The following is a 16,969-nucleotide window of genomic DNA, read 5'->3' as shown; positions in this document are numbered from 1 at the left end:
GGCATGTCTTGACTAACCAATTTTGTATTTTTATTCTTTCAATACATTTTTATCATTGCATATGGATCCACCTATAGACTATCATTTAGAGAAGGTGATGTTTACAACATCTGATAACAGTAACCTTTATTAAAGTTTAGTAGTAGGCCTAGCAACGAAAACGTCCGTGATTGGGTCGAAATTGCAGAACAGTCCCACTGGGCACAGACATCAATTCAACGTCTATTCCACGTTGGTTCAATGTAATTTTATTGAAAATACATTGAAACAACGCTGTTTCAACCAGTGGGGTGTAAGACCCCAAATAGGCGTGATTTACCTTTTCCAGAAGCGTCTCGTATATTAATAACAGCTGATTCAACGGGTTGACAATGAATTTAAAAAATGTCGATGAATAACAAATGTATTAAAATTCTTGAATTGCTCATAGGCTATGAGTTGACTTTAAAAAGTTTGTGAAACGTGCCTATTATATTGGAGTAGGCTATTTATCTAGCCACCATTTAGAAAGAGGCCAAAAATAATTTCACCTCGTATTAGCGCTGTTATTATATTAAAATATAATTATTCGACAAATATTTTATTCTTCTTAGTGAAATGTATCCAAAAGTGTTTATACAAACGAATGAATTAAACAAGTCACCCGCCAAAAACAATATTTGTTTTAGATGGCCACTTTGTCAAATGTGTACCATGAATGACGTTGACATTTAACAACCAACGCAAGTCTGGTTGCATTGGCATTTCTAAAGTAGCGGTGGTTTGATTTCCTGATCAAATCGTTTATTATAAGACCCAGATTTTATAATTCACCTATTATAAATAACCAAAAGGAGAACTTGTTTTGCTGATAAAGCAAAAGAGCCAATGAAGTTATGCACCGTGGTTATAGTATTTTTGACGCACAAATTAATCATTAATGGACCTATTTATAAAACGTTGCACACACACATTCTCTCTCACACACAGCACTCTCACACAGCTCTCTCTCCGTCTGTCTCTCTCCTTCTGATTCTTCATTCTTACTTTCTCCTTTCTTTGCATCGACCGGGGAGAGGGAGTCCTGTCCGTTCCGACAACACTGAACACTCACTCACTTCGCCTCACTTTGAGAGATTGTTGCACGACGGGAAATGCTTAAACTGTATATGACATGGCCGCTCAAGTTGATAGCCAAGATTGACTAGCTGAAGACGGATAAATTAAGTTATCAACGCGCCTCAATTCTGACAAGCGAAACTTTGCGCACCGGAGATTTAATTCAGTGGCCCATGGCCACACAAGTTTACCTTGTTGCATTTTCCACGGATACGGACAACAGTGATATGATTGTCCTTTGATAACACAACGGGATACCCACAGACTGGATGGGGCCCTACATCAAGCCAAGGTAACAATAGCCATAGGCTATGTTGATGTTATATCTCAACATTTATATTAATATGATGCTTTGATTGGCTGTCTGTTTCCCCCAGTCGAAACCCCCTGCATCATAGGTTATTAAGAGGTTCAGGTTTTATCATTGAAATAGATTTTTTCATTGGGTATTGAATTGACAAAATATAGCGATATTTTGTCAATGTTGTGAATATAGCTACGCTAGTTGAGTGCTTTAGTCTGAATTACTTGGCTAAACTATAAGCTTTGCGAGCGAGCCCTGCGGCGTGCAGATGGCTGGTAAGTTATTGTAGTCTACTTTAGTAGGAGGTAGTTTCCTGTTCGGCCACATAGTGGTACTATTCATTGGAAACGACGTGCGCATTTCTTGCCACCACCTTAAGTGTAAATGCCTTTCAGAGTTGATTCGCAGTGCACTCGCGAGTCCGGTTTGCTTCGGCGGCATGTCCAAATCAGAAGGAATTTGATACAGTTCTAATCAACTGGAAAATGGAAATATTGTTAATGCTGTCTGCGGAGTAAACCATTACTCTCTCACAAGTTTACTCTCTCGGGTCACAGAAACGGACCCTAAAATAATGCGTTGTGAGTCATACATTTTAAATAGACGTAACCCTTCGTTCTAAAACAGATCCATTGGGAGACAATACTGAAGAAACAAGACATTGGTCCCAGCGGAGAACACGGTGCGACGAAAGGAGAACTTATTTAAGTAAGTTGTTCTCAATTGGAATAGATTGCCTCTAGGCTATATATCCTACATGTAAATGTATTTTTCGTGTTTTAGTTGAAAACAGCCTGGAGCCTATAGACTGGATTCATTTTCTCTCTAAATTTGCTTTTGACTTAGGCTAGCCTACTAGCAATACAACACCTATTAAGCATATGGTAGCAAATAACGAAATGTAATGTAATTCATTAATGTCATATCTTATGCATGTTATAAAGAGCAGCGTTAATTTAGTCACGCTCCATACATCATTTCCCAAAAAGTCAGAAGTGTACATCTTGCCTTGCACTTGACAACAGTCTAATTGGTGAGAGTGAAAGTCACGGTGAGGATTCATGGGGTGAACTAAATGATACGTTTACATGTCAGGGTATAGGAGGACAAGGCGCACATAACCACCGTAGCCTTTCTGGAAAAGGGAGATAGGTCATCACTTTAGGGTGTTCCACAAATTTAGACGCACTCAAGTTCTCAGATAACGCGTCTAGAGTGCTGCACACGCAGTGATAACGTTTTAATAGAGAGCCCTCGTATGCACTGACGCCAAATGAATGCACGACGCGTGCAAGTGATGTTTAAAACCACTAAAAAGGAAATGTAGTTGATTGTGGCAATATCCGGATAATTGCTTGAAAGATTACTTTTTTTCGTCCCTTAAACTTGTTGACACTGGGAGTGACAACCAGTTAGGCTATAAAGGGCACAACGTTCCACTCAAGTTGTATTCTAAATAATCTACAATTGAAATGCAGTAGCCTTATTGCCATTTGGACACATTTCGATTGTTTATCCTGATTTAAACGGTGCCAATACTCTTCAGCGAAGGTTAATTGTCTGTACTCTATGCATGGTTGACCAATTGAGAAGCACATTCCCGTTGTAAAATAGTGTCTGTTTGAAAAACAATCTGACGACGGGACCGTCCACGGACCGCGGGGCTGAAGTTGATCTCGTATGGCATTTTGTTTTGAGCAGGTGCTCTGGGTTGAAGTTCCCTCATAAGGTAAAGTGGCATTAGAGTGCCGTACACGTCCAAATGGCAGATTTATAAATAGGCTGCCAATTCAGCACATTGTCCCGGGACGGCATTTATACAAGGGCTGTGCTATCCACTGTCTGGGAAACCTTAGAGTCACTGCGCACTTGCAACTCGCCTGGATTTAGCCAACCTACTGTTGCATTATATCGACCATTTGAGTTGACCGTTCATTTGTCGTTCATTCAGCAGGCAATTTTGATATAATTTGACACAAATGAAACATTCGTTATCCTTTCACACTGAACTTTTACAGTAGCCTATAAACCTAAACATTAATGTATTTCATTGAATTGGTCCCATCATACAAGTGCTTATAGGTTTGGCGCTTGTAACTTTCCCCAAATTAGGCTATCATGTCCAACTATTTATGCCTATATTTAAAAAACACATAGGCCTAAAATGATACATACTTTAAAATAAAGTAAAGTAATACACCTTGCATTGAGAACTGTGACTCATTGTCTCATATTTAGGCTATGATTAGCAATTGTGTTTTTTTGTTGTGGATAAATGTATATCAAAAGCCATTTCTGGATGTCTTTGATTAAAGTAATACTTTTCGAGTTGTGCAGAGTTTTTATGCTGGTGAACAGAATAAAATGTACCGCTAGCTGTGCAGTGCTGTCTGCTCACTGGGGATGTTTTGATGCTTTCAATCTTGAAGTTCATTTGAAGATAGGCCTACTGTGTCGATACTGAGCATTTATAAAATATTAGCATTACATATAAAGTAGTTTAATATGCATTAGGCTAAACATGAGTTCAGGTCCTTACCAATTTTGAGAAACACCAGAGGATCTTCTCCCATAGACCCTTGTCACATGAACATTCCAGAGAGATGTTGTCCTTAAGCTATATTGTACCCAATAGCTGTCATTTTAACTTATGATTCTGACTTCCATTTTATTTTTCCTATTATATAAAAATGATAGGATCATGTTGTTTTAGTCAGAGATCCTATATGTCTTCTATTTAATAATGTGGTTTTAGAAAATGTTTCCCCCAATCTAACTGAAAGATGCTATTTGCATTGTGATTGTGTAGAACATATAATAGGCCATAAAACTACGGTTCTGATCTTTTTCTCTAAGTTCACTGCAGTTGGCCTTCAAGACACTGTGTTTTTGAGCTTGTTTCCCTCAGATTATATCAGAACTTCAAAATCATTGAAACATTTGCTGTGACTTGTAAATGAATAAGGATGAAGAGTTATTTTCAGAAATCTCTGATAAGGCCGTCATTGTAAATACGAATGTGTTCTTAACTGTTTCGCCTAGTTAAATAAAGGTTAAATACAAATACAATTAAATACAAAATGAAAATAAACGCTGACGTCAAAAGAGTTTCCATTTGCAGCAGAGCGAAAGAGTAGATGTAGTGAAAGGACCTTTTGGCTTTCTCTTTCATCTAGGGTGACGTTCTCTTAGCAACACGAAAAGGGGCAAACAGTTGCAGGCGATTTACAGGTGAGGGTGTTTAACAGCTGTGAGAGAGAGAATGTAAGTTATGGACTTAGATTGGCACAATTGGCTGCTCTCATTAGCAGCTTGCCTACAGCCTTTGATGGTTATTACCATGGTAATAACATAGCAATGGACACCAGGTATGTTTCACTGAGACACGTAATAGTTTTCTTAATGACTAATATACATTTGTTAAAGAATTCAGATTTATTAATGTTGCTTGTTTTTCCTCATTATTCGGACCCTGTTCTTTTGTTGTCATTTTGTTTGGCTTGTCCTAATTAGATTAATCTCATGCTGCTTTGAAACACGATGTATGTATTCTATTTCTATGAGCTAAATCAAGTCAATTTTTTCTGCATGTTGTTTTTAGATAAAGTATGTCAGTCACCTTGAAATTGGAAATAAACAAACAGCTTTATTCTAGGATGTCAAAGTCAGAAAGTCACAATTATTTGTCAGGCTCCTTCAAAAGACACCTAAATTGGACATGTTGTACAAACAGACATTAAACATTTAGCCGTAAGTATTTCTCTCCACGTCGTAAGTAGGCTACATATTCGCCAGCCTATACTTATCTGCGGGCTCTACGACACACCCAAATTGCAGTCTTGCTGCCGAAAAATAAAGGTCGAAGCTCTAGTGAATGAGCACTTGAAATACAGCCGCAGATGCCTGTAAGGTTTTCAACCACAATGCCAGTTGTGTGTGTGTGTGGGGGGATTGTATTGCCTTCTATTTTCCCTCCACCATATGACCTTGGAGCCCGATTTCCCATTTTGCCCATTTTCTTTCTCCTGCTTACTCTCAATGGTTCTGATGATGACCTATCCTTTTGGGGGCTGTTGCTGTAACACCTGCTCCCCAACCATCCAATTATAAGTCTGAATGGGATCGTACCTGACAAACCAGCAATAATGACAACCCAAACTGTGCTTGGGCTTCGTCCTGCAAGAGCTACTTCCCACTGGGCACACCAGGTCATTTCAACGTGGAAATGTGGGTCATATTTAGTTGAGACGTTGAACTTGGAGATTGTAACCATTTTTTTCTCCCACTCAAAGACAGCCAGAAGTTCGTTGAATTTTCAATGTGTTATCGCTGCGCTTTCAACCATTTAAAAGCACAACCACTGCGTAGACACCTGTCATAATGACAACCAGCGTAGCCATGTCAGCAAATTACTACAGTCTGAAGAAACAAATCTGATCTGGTCATTTGTAACTTGCTGTTTGGACAGTCAATATTCCTAAATGGATTTGAAAAACACAACTGATTTGAGCGTTAAGGCCTGCAGTGTGAACAATGCTTTATTAGCAGTTGGTCTACAAATTAATAACATGTTATGTTGCATTTACGTCTCCATCTCAACCAATAATCATAGTTAAAGAATAGGACTAAATCAAATCAAACTTCCTGTAAAGTGCATTTAAAGTTAGATTTTTTGGTTGAGATGGAGACGTGAATCCAACATATATCAATTATCAATTTGTAGACAAGCTGGAATTAAAGCCAGACTAAATCAGTGGCACAGATGGAACTATCCAATCAGAAGATACATCTCTTTAAATGTGTTATTTGTTTACTTTGACAACCAAACATAATTCAATATCCAGTTTGTTTACAAATTAATAATTGATATGTTGGAATCATGTTTCCATCTCAGGCAAAAAATATAAGTTAACAATAAGACAAAATTGATCTAATCAAACTTTAAATATAGTTTGATTTAGTCCTATTCTTTAGGTTTTATTTTTGGTTTAGATGGAGATATGAATCCAAAATATTAATGATTAAGTTCAAGATTACATTTGAAATCAACCAAAGCTTGAAACCCTAGGCCTGGATGTCGATCAAGGCAGCCCCCCGCACCTTGGGGTCGGGTTAAATGTGGAAGACACATTTCAGTTGCAGGCATTCAGTTGTACAACTGACTAGGAATCCCCCTTTCCCTTTATGTATAGTGTATTTTTAGTTGAACCCTTTGTTGACTTGAAACAAAAGCTGTTGATGACTTAACAAATTCTATATAAGCCTAAATAGTATAAATGATGATACTATACCCCCCCAACTGATCAGTCTGTCATGCAAAGAGCAGGTGTTCTTCTGTGACTTATAAAGTACTATGGTAACAGATAATAGGCCCTGTTAAACCTACTCTTTGGAATGACTGTTGGCAACAGTGTATATATTTAGTTATTAAGACATCTCTCAACCATCATTCTGACCATAGCACATTGGTAGTAGTCAGTGACAAATATGAAAGCTAAGCAAGGCTGGGATTTGGTTAAAGTCCTGGATACAATACCAAATGAATAACTGAAGATCTCCAGTAGGAGGTGCTGCCCTGTCTTTTTTTTCTCCAGATCGTTGAAGATCTGACATTGTTTCCAAGGTGCAAATTCAACATATTTTGGAATATTTTTATTCTGTATAGGCTTAGTTTGTTCACTCTGTCAATTAGGTTAGTATTGTGGAGTAATTACAATGTTGTTGATCCATTTTCAGTTTTCTCATATCACAATCATTAACCTCTGTAATTGTTTTAAAGTCACCATTGGCCTCATGGTGAAATCCCTGAGCGGTTTCCTTCCTCTCTGGCAACTGAGTTAGGAAGGACGCCTTTATCTTTGTAGTGACTGAGTATATCGATACACCATCCAAAGTGTATTTAATAACTTCACCATGCTCAAATGGATATTCAATGTCTGCTTTTTTTTACCCATCTACCAATAGGTGCCCTTCTTTGCTAGGAATTGGAAAACCTCCCTGGTCTTTGGTTGAATCTGTGTTTGAAATTCAGTGCTCGACTGAGGGTCCTTCCAGATAATTGTATGTGTGGGGTACAGAGATGAGAGAGTCATAAAAAACACTCTTATTGCACACAGAGTGAGTCCATGGAACTTATTATATGACTTGTTACACAACTTTTTTCTCCTGAACTTATTTAGGCATGCCATAACAAAGGGTTTGAATAGTTATTGACTCAAGACATTTCAGCTTTTAATTCATTTATAAAAACGTCAAAAAACATAATTCCACTTTGTCATTATGGGCTAATGTGTGTAGGCCTGTGACAAAATTTAATTTAATAAATGTCAAATTCAGGCTGTAACACATTTTGAAAAAGTCAAGGGGTGTGAATATTTTCTGAAGTCCCAATACATTGACAAATCACATTGAAACAACCTTGATTGAACCTTTTACTGCAGTGAGCTAAATCCGGGCCACACAGAGTGAATCTTGGTAGCCCTAAACAAATCTACTTTGAAACAAAAGTATACACCTCACACATATATGGTTATGTGCTTTAAAAAAAATAAGAAACCTGTATTATCTACCATGTCAGATATAGAGTTGAAAAGTATTCCATTTTGAGTTTGCATCCTAATATTACACTTTATATACATCACAGAAGACTGAACAATAAAACTGTTAGACATAGAGACACCGTATTTTTGTCGTAAAATATAATAACTTTATTAATTATGAAATTATGAAAAATATGAATAACATTCCACCCATGAGGCCAAAAAGGGTGCTTCATTGACTGCAGGAAAGGGCTACCCAGTTTGTGCCCTGTAGGTTAAGTGTGTATGCGCCCCTCTCCCTAAATGTACTTCGCCATTAGATATCTTGGAAGAACATACCCCTTAAACTCACAGAAACCAAACCAGTGCTTTTTCATTCCCCAACCCATAGCAGTAATTCTCCTGTGTCTCTAGTCTCCAAAACACGTATTTCTCCTCTTTGTGATCCCCTTATCGCTCTCCTTTGACCCCTGTCCCCCTTTGAAAACATTAAACCCATGGTAGTCTTGTCTTTGAGGGAATCCTTGAACATGTTCCCAGCATTTCTGAAACTAAAAGTGGCACATGGCCGTGCCTGCAGGCTGCAGCATAGGGAGAATGTAGCAGTACTTTTGAGTGGTTTTAGACAACAGGCCTCAACAAAGGACCGTGGCAGTATCAACACAACCTCCAAACTGTGACTTCCAGCACCACCCAACAGGGAGAAAACCGCTGTATCAGCAGCCATCTTAATCATCGGCCACCATGTTTATTTAGGCTTTCAAAGATAATACCTGGAGGATTCCGTGTAAAGCCCACAGGAAATGACATGAGCCAGCAATGAAGTAACCCAAAGCCAATCCAATGATGAATGACAAAGTTCCCTGTTACTAGCTCTGACTTTGCAATCGAATTGTTGATTGGAGATGTTTGGTCATTTTTGTGTTATGTTGTATTTATAAATTGTGTATATGCAGGGCTCCCTTGTAAAACAGATCTAAACCTCAATGCTAAAATTAGAGTGAAATTAAATCTAATCAATTGCTCCCAAGTGGTGCAGCGGTCTAAGGCACTGCATCTCAGTGCTAGAGGTGTCACTACAGGCACACTGGTTCGAATCCAGGCTGTATCACAACCAGCTGTGATTGGGAGTCCCATAGGGCGGCGCACAATTGGCCTTGCGTCATCTGGGTTTGGCTGGTGTAGGCTGTCATGGTAAATAAGAATTTGTTCTTGACTGACTTTCCTAGTTAAATAAAGGTTATATAAAAAAAATCTGACCCTGATTAGAGGGGATTAAAAAATAAAGTGGAATTGGCTTTGAGATCCGTAGTTGAATTTGTGGGAGATCTACAGGCACTCAAACACCCCTGATACTCACATGGTTTGTGCAAACCAGATCAGTGTCATGTATTTATACTCACCACTGTACTGTCTGGGGCCTAATTTATAACCGTTTTGTAAATATCACACTAAATATCTGCGTGCGCCATGAAAAGAATACGTACGTCTAAAAAATATATAGATTCATCAACTTGGCCCACGCCATACATAAGCCCACGCCATACATAAGCCCACGCCATACATAAACTGTGCGCTCATGAAAGAACAATAAAACTCTGTCCGGAAAACACCCTCCATTCACCTTTTATGGTGTATACTTTGGCACAATTGGAATTAGGCCACGGCAGTTTGTAAAAGGAAGGGAAATAACATATTTGATCACATTTCTGAATGGAGCTGGAAAAATTATTTACAGTGACTTTTTAAAACAAACATGCTGTCAATATCGGATGCCTGTCTGTGCATTCTGCAAGATTGATTGTCCAGTAGTGGCCAAAAGTTTTGAGTGACACAAATATTAATTTCCACAAAGTCTGCTGCTTCAGTGTCTTTAGATATTTTTGTCAGATGTTACTGTGGAATACTGAAGTATAATTACAAGCATTTCATAAGTGTCAAAGGCTTTTATTGACAATTACAAGAAGTTGATGCAAAGAGTCAATATCAATATTTGTAGTGTTGACCCTTCTTTTTCAAGACCTCTGCAATCCGCCCTGGCATGCTGTCAATTAACTTCTGGGCCACATCCTGACTGATGGCAGCCCATTCTTGCATACTCAATGCTTGGAGTTTGTCAGAATTTGTGGGTTTTTCTCAATGGGATTAAGGTCTGGGGAGTTTCCTGGCCATGGACCAAAAATATCGATGTTTTGTTCCCCTGAGCCACTTAGTTATCACTTTTGCCTTATGGCAAGGTGCTCCATCATGCTGAAAAAGGCATTATTCGTTACCAAACTGTTCCTGGATGGGAGAAGTTGCTCTCGGAGGATGTGTTGGTACCATTCTTTATTCATGGCTGTGTTCTTAGGAAAAATTGTGAGTGAGCCCACTCCCTTGGCTGAGAAGCAGCCCCACACATGAATGGTCTCAGGATGCTTTACTGTTGGCATGACACAGGACTGATGGTAGCGCTCACCTTGTCTTCTCCGGACAAGCTTTTTTCCGGATGCCCAAAACAATCGGAAAGGGTATTCATCAGAGAAAATGACTTTACCCCAGTCGTTAGCAGTCCAATCCCTGTACCTTTTGCAGAATATCAGTCTGTCCCCAATGTTTTTCCTGGAGAGAAGTGGCTTCTTTGCTGCCCTTCTTTACACCAGGCCATCCTCCAAAAGTATTTGCCTCACTGTGCGTGCAGATGCACTCACACCTGCCTGCTGCCATTCCTGAGCAAGCTCTGTACTGGTGGTGCCCCGATCCCGCAGCTGAATCAACTTTAGGAGACAGTCCTGGCGCTTGCTGGACTTTCTTGGGTGCCTTGAAGCCTTCTTCACAACAATTGAACCGCTCTCCTTGAAGTTCTTGATGATCAAATAAATGGTTGAATTAGTTGCAATCTTACTGGTAGCAATATCCTTGCCTGTGAAGCCCTTTTTGTGCAAAGTAATGATGACGGCATGTGTTTCCTTGCAGGTAACCATGGTTGACAGAGGAAGAACAATGATTCCAAGCACCACCCTCCTTTTGAAGCTTCCAGTCTGTTATTCAAACTCAATCAGCATGACAGAGTGATCTCCAGCCTTGTCCTCGTCAACACTCACACCTGTGTTAACGCGAGAATCACTGACAGGATGTCAGTTGGTCCTTTTGTGGCAGGGCTGAATTGCAGTGGAAATGTTTTTGGGGATTCAGTTCATTTGCATGGCAAATAAGGGACTTTGCAATTAATTGATCATCTAATCACTCTTCATAAAATTCTGGAGTATATGCAAATTGCCATCATACAAACTGAGGCAGCAGACTTTGTGAAAATTAATATTTGTGTCATTCTCAAAACTTTTGGCCACGACTGTATATCGGAGACCAGAATGCCTGGCTACAGTTCACACTTCTATACAAAGGATGACATGTTGTTCAATATTTGGTTTATCAATAGATTATTGTGTTTCCTGCCTTGGTATAGGCTCTGAGATGAAATAGGCCATTATGTCACACTCCTATCGCACAGCAGTGCTGTAGCCTACCCATACTGTCAAATATTTTATATGAGCAGTAATTTATGCTGTATCTGACAAAGGACCGTGACAGTGTCTGAAAAAGAAAACAAAGGATGGCAAAATAGGTGTGGACCTGTCAGCAGAACTTTTGAATTCAAAAATGTTTTGCATTCACTTTTCCCTCCAACCTAAATAGGCTGGACTGCCCACGAATTCTGAAATATTGTCTAAGGCTATTTAAAACAATTTGAAGTTTCAGTAGGCTAGACACAGTAGTAGCATACATACTTCAAAGTAGAATATCAACTGTCTTGATGTTCACCTGTTAAATGTGTCTGTAGGCCATAAACCACACTGCCTATGAGATCACATACAGTCAATGTATAGCCTATCTATTTACATAGACCCAATTAGAGATGCGCATGTTGATTTGTTATATGGGTACTTCAGGAATATGAACCCATCACGGCCAGAAAATGTAAGGAATATATTCTGCAATGGTTATGAAAATAAAATAAAGTAAATTATTATGTCTAATTAGTTTAAATCAAAAAAATATAACACCCTCAAATTTATTTTAGTTCTTCTCACTAATGGCAAATGGCTGCATTATGTATTTTATGAATACTCGTTGGTATGTAGTGTAATACTTACAATACAATAATTCATCCACTAGATTAGAAGGTGTGCGTACGCATGGTTTAAAAGTTTGTGTGCAGGAAAGGACATGCTCACGTCAACATTTGCAGGAAAACTGTGGCACACACATTTTGGGGTATATTTTGTACGTTTGCTCAGTTTATAAATGAGGCCCCTGGAACTCCCGTCATCGTACATTTTTATTTGTGCTTTTTTCAAAGACGGAATCATTGTAAAAGAGAAAATACAGAATTTTTTTCTCAATCAGTCATTGACTGATGTCTTAACTTGCGAGGTGCAGACAAAGGCACTGATGTCTTAACTTGTGAGGTGCAGACAAAGACACTGATGTCTTAACTTGCGAGGTGCAGACAAAGGCACTGATGTCTTAACTTGCGAGGTGCAGACAAAGGCACTGATGTCTTAACTTGCGAGGTGCAGACAAAGGCACTGATGTCTTAACTTGTGAGGTGCAGACAAAGGCACTGATGTCTTAACTTGTGAGGTGCAGACAAAGGCACTGATGTCTTAACTTGCGAGGTGCAGACAAAGGCACTGATGTCTTAACTTGCGAGGTGCAGACAAAGGCACTGATGTCTTAACTTGCGAGGTGCAGACAAAGGCACTGATGTCTTAACTTGCGAGGTGCAGACAAAGGCACTGATGTCTTAACCTGCGAGGTGCAGACAAAGGCACTGATGTCTTAACTTGCGAGGTGCAGACAAAGGCACTGATGTCTTAACTTGCGAGGTGCAGACAAAGGCACTGATGTCTTAACTTGCGAGGTGCAGACAAAGGCACTGATGGTGCAGGTGCAGACAAAGGCACTGATGTCTTAACTTGTGAGGTGCAGACAAAGACACTGATGTCTTAACTTGCGAGGTGCAGACAAAGGCACTGATGTCTTAACTTGCGAGGTGCAGACAAAGACACTGATGTCTTAACTTGCGAGGTGCAGACAAAGGCACTGATGTCTTAACCTGCGAGGTGCAGACAAAGGCACTGATGTCTTAACTTGCGAGGTGCAGACAAAGACACTGATGTCTTAACTTGCGAGGTGCAGACAAAGACACTGATGTCTTAACTTGCGAGGTGCAGACAAAGACACTGATGTCTTAACTTGCGAGGTGCAGACAAAGGCACTGATGTCTTAACTTGCGAGGTGCAGACAAAGGCACTGATGTCTTAACTTGCGAGGTGCAGACAAAGACACTGATGTCTTAACTTGCGAGGTGCAGACAAAGGCATGTGTCAAAGAGCTCTGGAAAAAAATTCCTCTGGAAGAAAACTGCTGAATTTGTTGGTCTCCTTGGTTTTAGCCAATGGTGTGCTGACTTTTGGATTGTTGACAGAGTGAGATGGCCGAGTAGTGACTGAGTAGTGACTGAATATTGACTGGCCGTCAGTGAAACGTAAAGCCCTCTTATTCCACTGCAGCATTGATGTCTTAATTAGTAGATCGTCATAATACCTCATTAGCTGTTTGGAAGACAGAAGGCAGCAGATGTCGTTTAGAGAACTTTGCTTTGCGTCTTCAACTTCCAGTCAAAACAATCCTAAATGATGAGACCTGCAACCGGAAATGGCTAGTAGGGTATGAACAGGCTATGAATGGTCTCCAGGAATGATGAGATATGCAGCATGAATGGGCTATAAACAGGTTATTAACAGGCTATGAACAGGCTATGGTTGATCTCCAGGAATGAGACATGCAGCATGAACCTGCTATGAACAGGTTGTAAACATGCTATGAATGGTCTCCAGACCAGGAAGCTTACATTCCCCGACGCCGTCTTCCACGAGCACGCCAGCCGACAGAATGCAGAAAGGGAAACTAGGAAAATATGAACACTTGACTTGGATCAAAATGGAAAACAAATCATAATGAAGCTAAGCTTGGCTTCCTTTCCCATGTGTCAGGCGAAGAAAAATGGCCTTCCTTCTGGAACAAAAGAGGCGCTGTAGAAGAAAGCTGTGAACAAGTTACCATATCAAATAACAAAACATAGACTAGCTTTTGTAAGGCTCCACTCCCACGCATTTCATTGTGTGCTCTACGCACGGTCAAAAGGCTGACACCAGACGTGGCCAACAAAGAGTGAGAAGGTGTTGATGTTTGTCTGTCTGCGCCACATCGTCTCCAGGTGGACATGTGTGTGTCACCTCGAGAGTTCTCTTGAGTCGCTGGGAGCAACTCTGCTTTTGGCTCGATCATTGCACACCACAGTGGTTAACACCTGCAAGGCTGTCTAAGAGGTATTTCTATTTATCATCATGTTATTACTAGTGTTAATACCGTTTGTGTTCAAGAACATACTGTTAACAATGGTTTGCAAGAATTAGATGTTGAGTTAAGAGCTTTTTTAAATGTATGTGTTCCATGAATCCTATTGGCAGAGCTGGATTTGAACCTCCAGCCTGAGCAGTGCACCATTGACAAATGGCTCTTTTACAAGATCCTGTGATTTGTTCTCTGTGGTATTAACATACTGTACATTTAGAGTTAGTCTTATTCTGGATGTGGTTGAAAAAGGGAAATGTGCTGAAATGTTGTAGCGAGGGTTTGTGGTTTGGCCTCCCATGCAGTTACCATGAGCTTCTCTGACCATCTGAAAGGGCTGCTGAAGCTGGGACACACCACACAGATGGATACACTGGCATAAACACACACACACACACACACACACACACACACACACACACACACACACACACACACACACACACACACACACACACACACACACACACACACACACAAATGTATTCCAAGGTCTTGTAGAGACAGGGCCTTGTGTGGGTGGGGTCTCGCCACAAAGATGGAATATGTATTGATATGTGCCATAGTATGTGTGGTCATGTCGAGATGTTGTGCAACATATATTGGTGCCTGGATGAAAAGCCCCAGCCTTCAGCTTTACCAGCCCACACTTCACCACTCGCACAGTGGCCACTACTAATGGGGCGGGGCGGCACCGCTCAGGGTGTGAGGCCTCAAACGGGTATGTGGTCAGAACGCCTGGGGAAGGATGCTGGTTCCACCCAGCATGCCCCTATAGCTGACGCTCATTGGTCGGTGGCCAGCTGTCAATGCAGGCTGTTCCCGTGGTTTACAGCTTGGAGAGAGGCCTTTAATCAAACTGTGGTCATTATGAGGTGGTGGTGAGAGCTGGGACCACAGTAAGACTGGCTATGTTTGGAGGCCTGGGAGGGGCCTAGAGTAAGAATGGCTCTGTTTGGAGGCATGGGAGGGGCCCACAGTAAGACTGGCTCTGTTTGGAGGCCTGGGAGGGGCCCATATTAACACTGGCTCTGTTTGGAGGCCTGGGAGGGGGATGGGCCCACAGTATGACTGGCTCTATTTGGAGGCCTGGGAGGGGGATGGGCCCACAGTATGACTGGCTCTATTTGGAGGCCTGGGAGGGGGATGGTCCCACAGTAAGACTGACTCTGTTTGGAGGCCTGGGAGGGAGATGGGCCCACAGTAAGAAGCTCTGTTTGGAGGCCTGGGAGGGGGTGGGCCCACAGTAAGACTGGCTCGGTTTGGAGGCTTGGGAGGGAGATGGGCCCATAGTGAGAAGCTCTGTTTGGAGGCCTGGGAGGGGAATGGGCCCACAGTAAGACTGGCTCTGTTTGGAGGCCTGGGAGGGGGAGTGAGGCCATGGGGAAAGGGATGCGGCCCACAGTAAGACTGGCTCTGTTTGGAGGCCTGAGATGGGGAGTGGCCAGGGGGAAAGGGATGGGGCCTACAATAAGACTGGCTCTGTTTGGAGGCCTGGGAGGGGGAGTGGCCAGGGGAAAGGGATGGGGCCCACAATAAGACTGGCTCTGTTTGGAGGCCTGAGATGGGGAGTGGCCAGGGGAAAGGGATGGGGCCTACAATAAGACTGGCTCTGTTTGGAGGCCTGGGAGGGGAGTGGCCAGGGGAAAGGGATGGGGCCCACAATAAGACTGGCTCTGTTTGGAGGCCTGAGAGGGGGAGTGGCCAGGGGGAAAGGGATGGGGCCCACAATAAGACTGGCTCTGTTTGGAGGCCTGAGAGGGGGAGTGGCCAGGGGAAAGGGATGAGGCCCACAATAAGACTGGCTCTGTTTGGAGGCCTGAGAGGGGGAGTAGCCAGGGGAAAGGGATGGGGCCCACAATAAGACTGGCTTTGTTTGGAGGCCTGAGAGGGGGAGTGGCCAGGGGGAAGGGATGAGGCCCACAATAAGACTGGCTCTGTTTGGAGGCCTGAGAGGGGGAGTAGCCAGGGGAAAGGGATGGGGCCCACAATAAGACTGGCTTTGTTTGGAGGCCTGAGAGGGGGAGTGGCCAGGGGGAAAAGGATGGGGCTGGGAAACCCAGAATAGAAATGCACTAGTACACTTTGATTGACAACCCTACGTTTGAGCATGACTAGGTGTATAACATGGTAGTCTGTGTTTTATGAGTCCAACGATGGGACACAGTTCAAGAGACAAGTAGTAGGCTACATGTTTCTCACATGCCTTATTTGTGTACAGTGTACTGTACAGCCATGTAAGCAGGAATCCTAGTTGCTGGGCTGCTGAGGCATACTGTTTCTGGATGACAGAGTATTGAACAGGGGCTTTGGCACCAGTACAGCTGACGGGGCTGGACTGCTACTGGACTGCATGTGACCTCATGTATACGATATGACTGATGGAAGTTGAGGTCCACTGTATCAAAGGGTAACTCAACCCCCCCCCCCTCTTGTAACGGTAGCAGTGTGTACAGCAGCCCATCTGAATAGAATTACAGGCATTTCATGGGACCCAACTCTTGTGCTTTTAGCACCGCTAATGCTAACCTTGTGTTACCAGGCCTTTCAGCACCCACAGTACCGTTAGCCTTGTGTTAGCATTCACCATGAGAAACCACTAACCAACTCACCTACCATTCGACCACAG

The 16,969-nt window shown here is 41.9% G+C and overlaps 1 protein-coding gene across 7 annotated transcripts in view; it reads left to right on the top strand.

Annotated features, from left to right (window-relative positions):
• Positions 1–1,013: 1,013 nt before the first annotated feature.
• LOC112259100 (transcription factor SOX-6) overlaps positions 1,014–16,969 on the top strand; it is a 196,849-nt gene continuing 180,893 nt past the window's right edge. For 2 of the 7 annotated variants that reach the window (XM_042329632.1, XM_042329692.1), the window contains exon 1: positions 1,758–2,110. The gene's annotated coding sequence lies outside the window, so the exon portion shown is untranslated. Of the gene's footprint in view, positions 1,391–1,756; positions 2,111–16,969 lie in introns of those variants that run through there. The other 5 variants (XM_042329731.1, XM_042329814.1, XM_042329764.1 and 2 more) reach the window with 5 other exon arrangements.

Source organism: Oncorhynchus tshawytscha, linkage group LG01 (genome assembly GCF_018296145.1).
Source record: "Oncorhynchus tshawytscha isolate Ot180627B linkage group LG01, Otsh_v2.0, whole genome shotgun sequence".
NCBI lineage: Eukaryota > Metazoa > Chordata > Actinopteri > Salmoniformes > Salmonidae > Oncorhynchus > Oncorhynchus tshawytscha.
The sequence above is the reverse complement of the archived record's forward strand: the minus strand, read 5'-3'. Positions and strand labels throughout refer to the sequence as shown.